This window comes from Sapajus apella, unplaced genomic scaffold (genome assembly GCF_009761245.1).
Source record: "Sapajus apella isolate SASKATOON/1434 unplaced genomic scaffold, GSC_monkey_1.0 scaffold1, whole genome shotgun sequence".
In the NCBI taxonomy this organism is placed as follows: Eukaryota; Metazoa; Chordata; class Mammalia; order Primates; family Cebidae; genus Sapajus; species Sapajus apella.
In genome coordinates, this window is record NW_022436941.1 from 67256258 (window position 1) to 67269212 (window position 12955).

The window sequence follows — 12955 nt, forward strand, 5'->3', positions numbered from 1 at the left end:
CTCTTCAACCTGGGAAATACATCAAAAGCCTGTCTCAATAAATAAATAAATGTGAAATTGTCTTACTCATTAATAATTTGTTCATCTGAAGCTTCATATGAAACTAGTATATTTTTCCATCAAATGCCACCATCTTTAAATTTCTTTTCTATTTTTAAGCAACGATCTTTAAATTTCTTTTCTATTTCCAAGCCTATTTCTGTTTCTAAACAGCTTTGCAATGTTAAGGCTGTTTTAAAAATCTAAGATTCCAAACTTTTTAGAGAATTTTAATGATTCCCTGAAATACTTCCTTGAATATCCATGTGTGCACTTTTATTTTGCAATAATTTACTGAGAGTTTACTGCCTGTGTTCTGGCAGTTCCTGTTCTGGCCTCAGGCTGGAATTAATATTTGTACAGACACCTCATGGTTAGGCTCCAGGGACTGATGGCCATGCCCATCTCCCTGGATGGGTCCCAGAGATGCCTACATGCAGAATTCCTTCTTTCTCCCTTGCCTGCAGCCACTGCCGCTGTTGCTGCTGCTTTTGTACTGCTGTTACTATTCCAGCTGCCATCCTGGTCCCATGTCCAGGTCCGGCAGCTTTAGTCAGGTAAATATAATCTTTTTATGTACTTGAGACCTTGAAAGGTGAGCAAAACACTGCAGAAGAGGAGCCAGGGCTGTTTATCTTCTTTGTACAAGAAATTTTTGTAGCCTCAAATGTGAGGAATCTCAGTTGCTGATATTTGCTGCAGTAAGTCTCAAATCAGGGGCCAAGACACAGAGCCACAGATACTCAGAAAAAGCCACAGCATTGCCAGGGGACACAGGAGATTAAGCACAATTGTTTCCACGATGTTCAACAACATATTCAGTATTATGGGTGACTGAGAATTTTCCAGAAGTGGTGTTACATGAAGATTGGTGTGTTGGAGCAAACAATATCTAACCACCTTGAGGAAACTTGAGAAGTTTACTTACATGCCAGCATGTTATCTTTAGTACTTCTTAAAGATTCTACATGATTCATTCACCATAGGTGTGAAATATATTGTACTGTTTTTTACAATGATATTGTAAAAAAAAAAAAATTTAATGCGAAAACAAGTTTTAAAATAAGTTTTGAAAACATTTTGTTATGGAAAATTTCAAACATATTCAAAAGTAGAGTGAAAAGATAGTATAATGAACCCCTCCTTAGGTACCCATTAACTCAGCTTCGGCGATTTCATAACTAAATTTATCTATATCTCCATCCCCTTCCCTCAGTCCTGGGTTACTTTGAAACAAATCCCAAACATCCTGTCATTTTATCAGCAAATATTTTAATTATATCTTTAAAAGATTAGGTACTATTATTTCACCTAAAAATTGAACAACAATTCTTAATATTATAAAATAGTTATTAGTTAAATTTCTCTATCTCCAATTTTTTCAGAGTTTGAACCATGATAAACACCATCCGCATACTGCTATTAGTTGGTATGCTTCTTAAGTCTCTTTTAATATATAATTGCTGGCTGGGTGCCATGGCTCATGCCTGTAATCCCAGCACTTTGGGAGGCTGAGGCGGGCAGATCACTTGAACTCAGAAGTTTGAGACCAGCCTGGGCAAAATAGTGAAACCCTGTCTCTACAAAAAAATACATTAAAAAATTAGCTAGGTGCAGTGGCATGTGCCTGTGGTCCTAGCAACTCAGGAGGCTAAGACAGGAGGATTGCTTGAGGCTGGGAGGTAGAGACTGCAGTGACCTGAGATTGCATCATTGCAATGCAGCTTGGGTGACAGGAGTAAAGCTGTCTGAAAAAAAGAAAAAAACAAATCCTGTCTCAAAAAAAGCCCCAAATATATATATATATATATATATATATATTTGCCCCATCTTCTCTTTTTTCCTTTGTAATTTATTTGTTGAAGAAACTGGGTCATTTGGTATGGATTCCGCTTCTTGCAACCTGCTATGGTCTGAATGTTTGTGTCCCTGCAAAGCTCATATGCTGAAATTCCAACCTCTAAGATAATGGTATTAAGGAGATAAGGTTTTTGAGGGGTAATTAGGTCATGAGGGTGGAGGCCTCATGAATGGCTTTAGTGCTCTTATCAAAGAGATCCAAGAGACACCTTGTGTTCCTTCTACCATGTGAGGACACAGTAAAAATATGGCTGTCCATGAACTGTAACTGGGCCCTCGATAGACACCAAAGCCTTGATCTTGGTGTTCCCAGCCTCCAGAACTGTGAGAAATGAATTTCTGTTGTTTATATGCCATTCTGTTTATTGTATTTTTTAGAGCAGCCTGAATGGACAAAAACACATCTCTAGGTGATTGTTTAACATATTCTGCTGTTCTTTGTATTTCTGTAACTTGGTCCTTGTATTTCTGTAAGCTTAGGTGATTTAGCTTTGATTATTTGGTGTGTGGCTACTTCATAGGTGGTCTTGTGTACTTCTATTCAGACACAATAATGTCACTTTTTTGTGATGTTAGCAGCCGTTAAATCTTTTTTCAGATCCATTATTTCATGAGGGTTTACAAAAGGATTATATTTAAATTGTATCATTATTTATTAGTTGGGCTATTTCTATAAAGATAAATCTCTCTGTATAAAATATGGTTATTATGGTCTGAAGTATAGTATGCATAAAAAACAAGACTTATGCTTATGCTTGATTCTTTACCAGTTTTCAAAATAATGTATTTCTTCTCCAGCATCCTCCATATGTGACCAATGAGGGTTTTTAAAAGAATAATTATGAATTCATGGGTTTAAATTTATTTGATGTGTTTGAATTCCTACTAATGCCCAAATTGTCTCATCTTTGGCCAGTGAGAGAATGCTTGGCTCTTGAGTCCTTTTGACAGGCTGACACTAGTCTTTTATAGTTTCCTTGCTTTTTGGTATAGTCTGATATTATAGCTTCCTCTGGCACATTTTCTGTCCCAGGTTTGGAAACAGCTCTTTCTCCAATGTATCCTGTCTTTTTCAGTGAAAATGATGTTTTCAAGCTACAGTTAAGTTTCTAGGTTTTTCCAGTAGACAGACCCAGGAGTTTTTAAAAATAAAATAAATGATGAATTCATATTGGTACTTCTAATTTGAATTCAGGATCAAAGAGTTTTTGTTTAACATTAGCAACCTTATGTCATCTGTATCTTCTTTGTCCATGAAGAAATTGATTGATTCTCAAGGACAGCAACATAATTATTCAACTGCTTTGTCCCACAAAACGCAACCCCCTGCCCAAATAACTGTATCGGTGCTATACCAACAATATGTTTACTGCACACAATTTATCATTATTTTATTTTATTTTTAGAGGCAGGGTTTCACTTTGACACCCAGGCTAGCATGCAATGCCACGATCATTGGAATCTTGAACTCAAAATAGCTGGGAATACAGGAGCACCCCACTACACCCGGCTAATTTAACAAATTATTTGTACAGACAGGGCTTTCACTATGTTTCCCAGGCTAATCTCGAACTCCTGGGCTTAAATGACCCTCCTACCTCAGCCTTCTGCAGTGCTGGGATTACAGGTGTGAGTCACAGCACTGGTCCAATTTATGATTATTTGTATGGTTAATTTTTGTCTTTAGGTTTAATCCTGCTAGGTTTAAACAATCAAATTATTATGTTGTAAAGTCACTGGAAATAATTTGTGTGATCCATTTTTAAAATTTGTTTTTTGTTTTATAGGATGATTACATTTAATTTTGTTTTATAATTATATAAAATATTTATGTGTCCTCAAAGTCAAGTATACAAAATGAAGCATATTCAGAGTAGTATGACTTTTGTCTCTGCCACTACTCTATTCTCTCTCATAATTTTTTTTTTTGAGAGAGAGTCTTGCTGTGTTGCCAGGCACCAGGCTGGAGTGCAGTGGTGCAATATGGGCTCACTGCAAACTCCGCCTCCCAGGTTCAAGCAATTCTCCTGCCTCAGTCTCCTGAGTAGCTGGGATTACAGGTGCACACCACTGCACCCAACTAATTTTTGTATTTTAGTAGAGATGGGGTTTCACCATGTTGGCCAGGATGGTCTTAATCTCTTGACCTCGTGATCCACCCACCTCAGCCTCCCAAAGTGCAGGGGTTATAGACCCATAATTTTTTTAAATTAAATTTTTGGTTTAGTACTCTATTTCTTCTAGTTATTATAGTGTGTTAAGAATGTAAAGTTGGTCAGGCTCATTAGGAAACTAGGTATCTTTCACAACCTAAAGTTGTAGAGTTTGGAGTAAAGCAGGAAAAGGAGGATGGAGGTAGGCATCGAGCTTCTGATGGGCATGGCAAGAATGGATACGACCAGGAAATTGAAGAATCTGATGTTACTTGCTTGAGTAAACAAAGGAAAATGCTATGAATACCTGGGAAGATACTAGAAAAACTAGAATAACAGTGAGAAGCAAGGTAAAACTTCATTCAACACTTATTGAGAACCCATTGTTTTCTAGGAATGGTGACAGTGCAAGACTAATCAAGTTTTAGGGAAGGTCTAATTTCTTAGTATACATTTTCGTTTGTGATTACTTGGGTTCTCTTATTTTATTCATATTGTTATGAAGTAGTTGAGAAGAAGCTGATTTTGGATTGGGCATTTCAGGGAATATTTCTGTCCAGTTCTAAGATTTTATAGTGTCTTGTTTCAGTAGATGGCTCTTGATTGATAGATAGTCAAATAGATAGACAGAGAGGCAAAGAGAATAGATGGAAAGGCAAAAGATAGATAGGGAGGCAAAGAGAAAGGGCATCCCAGGAAGAAGGCGACAGGTGACCTAGGTGTGTTTGTGAGCATTCATTCATGGCTGTTCTCATATGAATAATTTCTTTATTATTATTATTTTTTGAGATGAAGTCCTGCTCTGCTGCCCGTGCTGGAGTACAGTAGCATGATCTTGGCTCCCTATAACCTCTGCCTCCCGGGTTCGAGTGATTCTCCTGCCTCAGCCTCTAGAGTAGCTGGGATTATAGACATGTGCCACAATGCCCAGCTAATTTTTGTAGTTTTGTAGAGACAGAGTTTCACCGTGTTGCTCTTGTGAGAGAGTGAAATATGAACTTCTGACCTCAAGTAATCTGCCCACCTTGACATCCCAAAGTGCTGGGATTACAGGCATGAGACATTGCTCCTGGCCAGGTAACTATGGAAGGTGATGGAGATATATATATATATATATATATATATATGATTTTTTTTTTCAATAGATGGGGGTCTTGCTATCTATTGCCCAGGCAGGTCTTGAACTCCCTGAGCTCAAGTGATCCTCACACCTTGGCATCCCAAAATGCTGGGATTACAGGTAAATTATATGAATCATTTCTATAACCATGATTTGGGCCAAAATAATTCAACATGCTTAAAAATTCTAGATAATTTGACAGAACCAATCAGAATCAGTATGGCATAAATGGAACATTTGAAAATAAGGAGAACATATTTTCTCTCACAAAATTATGTTATCTAGAGTAAGATGATTAATTGTGTGTGTCCACTTGACTGGCCACAGGGGCCCAGACTAAACATGATTTCTGTTGTGTCTGTCTAGGTGCTTCTGCATGAGATTAGCATTCAGATTGGTGGACTCAGTGAAGTCATTGGCCCTCTCCAGTGTGGGTGGGTATCATTCAATCTGTTAAAGGTGTGAAGAGAACAAAAAAGTGAGGAAGAATTTGCCTTCTTTCTTGCTGCCCACCTGCTTGGGCTGGGACATCTCATCTCACCTTCTCCAGCCTTTGGATGAGGATTTACACCCTGGTTCTCAGGCCTTCAGGCTTGAACTGGAGCTACACTATCAGCTTTCCTGGGTCTCCAGATTGCAGATGGTAGATCATGGTACTTTTTAGCCTCCTTCATAACATAAGCCAATTCCTAATAATAAATTCTCTTTCTCTTTCTCTCTCTCTCTCTCTCTCTCTCTCTTTCTCTCTGTCTTTATATACTATCTACTCTCTAGTTCCGCTTCTCTGGGGCACTCTAATACATAGAGTTAGAAATAAGGTTTTTTGTTTTTTGTTGCTTTTGAGATAGAGTTTTGCTCTTGTTGCCCAGGTTGGAGTGCAATGGCGTGATCTTGGCTACTGCAACTCTGATTCTCATGCCTCAGCCTCCCGAGTAGCTGGGACTACAGGTGCGTGCCAGTATTTTTAGTAGAGATGGGGTTTCACCATGTTGGCCAGACTGGTCTCAAACTCCTGACTTCAGGTGATCTGCCCACCTCAGCCTCCCAAAGTGATGGGATTACAGGTATGAGCCACCATACCTGGCCGAAATTAGTTTTGTTTTGTTTTGTTTTTTTTGTATATATTTTTTAAAATTTTAAACAAGGCCAGTCTGTAAAAAAGGCAAAAAGAACCTTTTAAAAAATCCTGTTTTTTCACAAAAAACTCAGTTGCAATTATCACAGCTCTAAAAGTGGAATAGTCAGGTGAAATGAGAAAAAATTGTCTTGATTATTCTAAATGATTGTAAGGCACCACTTGTTATAGTGCTGCTTTTATTTTTTTCTGTGTTACTTGTCAGGTTTGTGAGGGAGTGAAATATGTTCTTGGATACTATGGTAAGAGAGAGAAGAAATTACTGCATTTCATCAACTTAAGATGCCATTGACTGTAAGATGTACTGTTATTTTATGCACATTAAGAAAGAGAAAAAAGTGTCATTAAACCATGACACAATGTAAGATCCATTCCAACTTCAGAGATGTTAAAATGTGAAAATAAGTGTGCATTTTAGAATCACTATGATACAGTACTTATTGACTGCCTACTATGTACCAGGCTTTGTTGCTGATCCTGACAAACACTATCTTAATTAATTCTTATAAAAACCTAGTGATGTGTATATCCCTGCCCTTATTTTACAGGTGAGAAAAAAGAGGCACAGTGAAGCTAAAGATATTGGCCAAAGATCACAAAGCTAGTAAGTAGAACAAGCTACTTTCCTACTTAAACAAGAACCTTCCTCCTTTCAAACCTCTGTTCTCTTCTTCTTCTTCTTCTTCTTTTTTTTTTAACTGCAACAGTCATTTATTGCCTCTAACAATTACAATTGGTGAGGAATTTTGGAGTAATTTGGTTGGGTGTTCTGGCTCAGAGGTCTCTTACGAGTTTGCAATTAGATGTCAGCTGTGGCTATATCATCTGGACATATGACTGAGGCTGGAACATTCAACCTCAAGGTATCTCACTCATATGGCTGGTAAGCTGGTGCTGGCTGTTGGCTAGGAGCCTTAATTTCTGGCTACATGGGCCACACCATGAGGCTGCTTGAATGTCCTCTCAACATGGTGTCTGAATCTTTGGATTACAAAAGACCAATATGGAATCTGCAATGCCATTTATAATTTATCCTTGAAAGTTCACACACTGCTGCTCTATAAACTTCTGTTCTTACCTGTGACTCTCTGGTCAAGCTGTGTCTTGATAAATGGTGACACTTTTGAGTCTTCGAAGAAGGTGATCTGTTTTTAGTGTGGGTACTTTTCATTGATCTCAAACTCTTGTAGCATAATACTGGGAACATAATGAGTCACTGAGTTTTTAATCATTACTTGAGTAATGTTAATGAAAATCTTTTTGGGTATATATTTGAATGCTAAATAGTTATTGACTATCTGAAATGTGGTTTTCCTTGGTCTCGAGATGGGACTTTGCATTTATTAGGGTTCTTCAAACAGAACCAGTAGGAGATAGATAAGTAGAAAAGAAAGAAGGAAAGAAAGAAAGAAGAAAGAAAGAAAAAGAAAGAAAGAAAGATTGATTTAGATATAACTATATGAGAGGGGATTTAGTAAGGGAATTGGCTTACATGATTATCAAGGCTAAGAAGTCCCACAACAGGCCATCTGCAAGCTAGAGACTCTGAGATACCTGTAGCATGTCTCAGTTTAAGTCTGAAGCCCTCAGAACCAGGGAGGCTGATGTTTAACTCTCAGTCTGAGGCTGAAGGCCTGAGAAACTGGGGGGCCACTGGTATAAGTCCTAAAGTTCAAAAGCCGGAGAGAACCTTGGAGTTTTGATATCCAAGGACAGGAGAAGAATGTAGCCCACTTCTAGAAGGGAGGAAATTTATTTTTGTTCTATCTGGGCCCCCAGTCAATTGGGTGGTGCCAGCTCACATTGAGGATAGATCTTCTCTGATCAGTCTCCTGACATGCACCAATCTCCTCCAGAATCACCCTCATAGACATACCCAGAGATGATCCATTACCAGTTCTCTAGATATTCCTTAATCCAGTCAGGTTAGCACCTAAAATTAACCACCACAAGGGCTTTACTTTATATGTCCAAAATTCCTCAAAGAGTTCCTAGGCAAGGGCTATTGCTGTGTTCAATAGTAGAATGCTAGAATGCCCTTTCTTTCTTTTCTTTTTTTTGAGATAAGAGTTTCGCTCTTGTTGCCCAGGCTGGAGTGCAGTGGCATGATCTTGGCTCACCGCAACTGCTGCCTTTTAACAAGACAGTTCCTTACTGATTTTAAAATACTTGGGCTATTTCCATTCTAAACTACTGAAGCATACTCATGTGCAAAAGCAGCAAGGATCCCTAACACATAATCTAGTTAAGAGCAGAATTCAGAAAATGAGACACTCAACAGGTAAGCATTTGTCTTTGTGGTGAAACTTCCTTTGTTTTAGTATGGACAACTTGAGTGAATTCTTTTAGTAATGTATTTGTCAGGCAAACATCTATCCATTTTTCTTGGGGAAGCCCAGGATATAAAGTAATAATCTCAAATGCAAAAGCTTTAGAGTAAAATATTAAGTGTCTGTCTAATAATATAAATGTAGTGTATTAGCAAGTTAATGAAAGAAATTCACCTAAATCTGGATTTGGACTATCCTTTATGTGAAAATGATTGTGTCAGTGGAATTATGTGTCTTTTTGTTCAAGCAGTGTCCCTTCAAAGTTGGGAACAATGCAGCAAGATCATGCAGGTCTGGACTCCCTTTCCCCTCAAAGCAAAGAGAAGTCTGTGATCAGAATATAGATGGCTTGAAGCTAGATGAACTGGACCACTGGTGTCCTACATAGGAGCTATTTAAGAAGGAACAGCCCTGATTTGGGAAGATGTTTAAAGACTCATTCAAGTGATTGTCCCAGGTATGTCTTCTAGATGAGGGCACCCTCACCCTTAAGGAGCTGAGTTCTCATGCTCCTGCCATCCTGAGGTGAAAAAGGGTCTCGCACAAGGGAGAGAAGGCAATCCATCCTTCTTTATTGAAAGCAAAGAGGGAATTGAGCTTGGCCTCTGGTATATGGAAGTGTCTGAAGATTTCTGTGGATGGGGGTGCTGCTGACCCCCACTCCAGTTAGAAAAAAACCTTGTGGGAGTCAACTAGAGAGAGTCAACTTGTATTTGGGGTGTGGCTTTCAGAGTAACCACCTTTAGTTATGCTATAGGTTGCCTTCTAGGAGTATTCTATTTTTTCAAGCCTTTTAGTGAAGCCTTATTTAAAGGGATAGTCCTCTCCTAGATGTGCCTTGGGGGCATTAATGAAGGGGTCTATGTCATGCTTGGGGTTTACATGACCCTGGAGAGGCAGAGAGAGCCTAGGGCAGGTGGTGAGTCTGAACCGAGATGCTGTGCATGGAGTAGCGCAATAATCCGGAAACAGTATCTGTCTGGGGGATCCCAAGATTTTGTAGAACTTGCTATCATTTTTCAGGTTTTCACTGCTATATTTGAGAAAGTAACCAAATGAAAAATGCAACTTTCTGCTTTTACAGGCTCAGGTTATTGTGATTAGGGCATTGAAGAGAAGATTGCCTTTGGAAAGCTGGAGAACTTGGGGGAATAGCTGACTTGCACCTCCTTCAATACTCCACTTACATATCATTCCTTCTGAAGTCTCCTCAGCTTCATGCTGAGTTCAGTGTCTTTTCTAGTGTTCCTTTAGCCCCTTGGATGCTATCATTTACACAAGTAAATAATAATTATAACAGACTCCTATTGAGTACTTACGTTACGCCAAACACTAAGTTAAGTACTTTACATGGATTATCTCATTCAGTAATTTGGTAATCTCCATTTTTCAGCTGAGGACACTAAAACCTAGTAAAATTATGTGATTTGCTTCAAGTCCTACAGAGAGACACTCATGGAGCCAGATTTTGAACCAAGATGGTCTAGTCCAGAGCCAATACATGCAGGATTTAGAATATACTAATTTAATTTCTCCCCTTGTCCAGTTTTTTTTTAAGTACTATGAGCTTTCTTAGGATAATCTCTTTCCTTTATATCTGTATCCTTATCTTTTAGTATAGGGCTAGGCACCTTAGTAAATGTTTTAAAAATGTTTATGAAAAGGATAGATGAAAGATAGAGCCTAAGGCATAACATTTTAACAACATGCTGAAGCTCTTACAGTTTATGACTGAATAAATAAAGTACTCAGCTCTCCTCTTGGTACATAATTATCATTCAATAAATGTTAATTATTTGTTATCATTAAGTTAGTTATTTTATTATCATTTAAGGGAGGAGGATCACTTGAGGCCAGGATTTCAAGACCAGCTTGGGCAACATAGTGAGACCTCTAGATCTCTGCAAAAAAAAAAAAAAAAAAAAGTTATATTTATTTAGAAAAACAATCATTCTTGCATAGGAATGCATCATATGTCTTATTTTATTCAAAATTTCCTTCATTCTAATCACATATTTCCACATGATTTTAGAAAGAGGTGAATGGTTACTTTCTCTGCAGTATTTTGAATGTAGAGGAGTCAAATGTCACTTTTGATAGAGTTTTCCCTTGAAATTTGAGCTGTGCTTGCTTGAAATGTGAATACAGTTAAGTAGAAAAGCAGGCTGCTACAAGTTCAATTTAAGAAATCTGTAGTGTAACAATCTGAGAATGAAGATGACATTAAATGTAAAAGCTTCTTATTGTATGTGCCCAGCTACCACAGCCTCAGGACCAAAACCAACTGGCAGATTCGAGGAATATTGTGATTTTAATACACAAAACTCACCTTCTCATTTTTCACTTCATAACCAATCTGCTCTCATTAATCTTACTGTAAAAGTTCCTAAATTGATTTTACATTAAATATTTTATGATACCTACTTATGGTGTTGGAATATCCTGATGTAGATGTCTTTGAGGAGGTAGTTTAAATAAATTATTATATTCTCATTATTGTTATATACCCTTTGCCCATTTGTGGCAGAGCCTGGTGGTTGTGTATTCAAATATCCATTCTTCTACTTAAGAACAGAATCTTGCACTTATATGGGCACAATACACCCAACTAATGGACTTAGCCTTCCTTGCAACTAGGTGTGAATGGATTATCTGCTCAAAAAGATAAAAATGGAGGTGTTGTGAGCTATTTTGGGAAAATCTCTTTTAAAAAGAGACAGTAGACCTTTCTTTTCTCCTTCTCATTTCCCATTGCCTGGAACATACACATAATGCCTGGCACTCCAGCAGCTATTTTGGAATGTGAGGTGACATTGAGAATAGAAGCCATAAATGGCAAAACAACAATGTAGAAAGATCCTGGGCCTCTAACACCATGAAGCCTTAATACTAGCATTGAACTACCAATTTCTGGCTTTCTATTATGTGAAAGAGCTTTAAACTTTCATCTTATTTCCACTGTTACTTTGGGTCTTTCTGTTATATATGGCCAAACCCAATCCTACTAAATAAACCATTATTTTAATAAAGTATCAGAAACTTTTCAAGAGAACTTTCGTTGTATTTCTTTGTATTTAATAAAGTATCAGAAGCTTTTCAAGAGAACGTTCTTGGTATTTCTGTCAGTGTGTGAAGGTGCCTTCCTTCTGTAGTGTTTTGTTTTTCTTCATCTCCAGCCTCCTGGTCCTATCTTCCCTTCTCTAATAGTCTTGGTACTTTCCCTTTAAGATGTCAGCTATTTTGAGGACCCTTATTGCTATACTGTTTTCAGCATTACTGTAAGGATCTTATCATTTTCTCAGATAGCTCCATTTTCTCTGAAATTTGCCTGGGGCCACAGCATAAATCTACAGTTACAACCACGAAGATAGAGGTTGCCATTAATTCAGAGGGCAGGAACTTGTGGACACAACTGTTCTAAGTAAAATTTTTATTTAATAGGATTTGTGGATACTAATTTTTAGATAGTATTTCTAGGATGATAGATTAGCAAATAATGAGTTGAATACAGACAGTCTTGATTTCAACCAAGCATTTGATATTCTTTAATGAGAAACAGTGCATACAAAGAACCCTGACCAAGGAGTCTAGAGCTATGACTCCCAGCTCTGACATTCATTAGCTATAAGAAAAGATATCTTTTGACTTGGAAAAGACATCTAAACTCCTTGAGCCTCTGTTTCCTTATCTGTAAAATGAGCTGTGATGAAGATAAAATAAGCTGTGATAAATATTAAATGAGCTAATGCACATGTAATAATACAAACATTTTTGTTTTTAATTCTAATGTACTTTGCAAATGTAATGTACTTTGGGTCAATGGTAAAAAATCTGGGTCCAGAGCTAGATATGTGATTTGGGCCAAATTATTTAATGTCCCTGAGCCTCAGCTTTCTTATCTATAAAATGAAAATGACAATAATACAGCTTTATGTGGGCTAAGAGAATTAAATGAAATAATGTATGTGAAGACTCCAAGACAGTACCTGGTGCTCAAAAATGAAAAATATTAGTATTCTTGTGGTTATTGCCATTATTACCATTTTGGAGTTAAATGGAGATAAATGGCTTGCTGACATTTAGAGTAGATAAATGGATGTGTAGTTGATCCATACTATAAATAGAATATATATTACTAGCTAAAATCAACTTAAAGGAACAAATTGGGTAGAATACTGCAGGCACAGGTAATGTTTTTATTAACGTGATGTTGAAGATCAAGTGTGCTTATTACATGTGATCATAACACCAAGTTGGGAGGAACAAAACTGTGGATGTAATATAATGGAAAAGACTTCGAGTTTGAAGACTTTGGCTT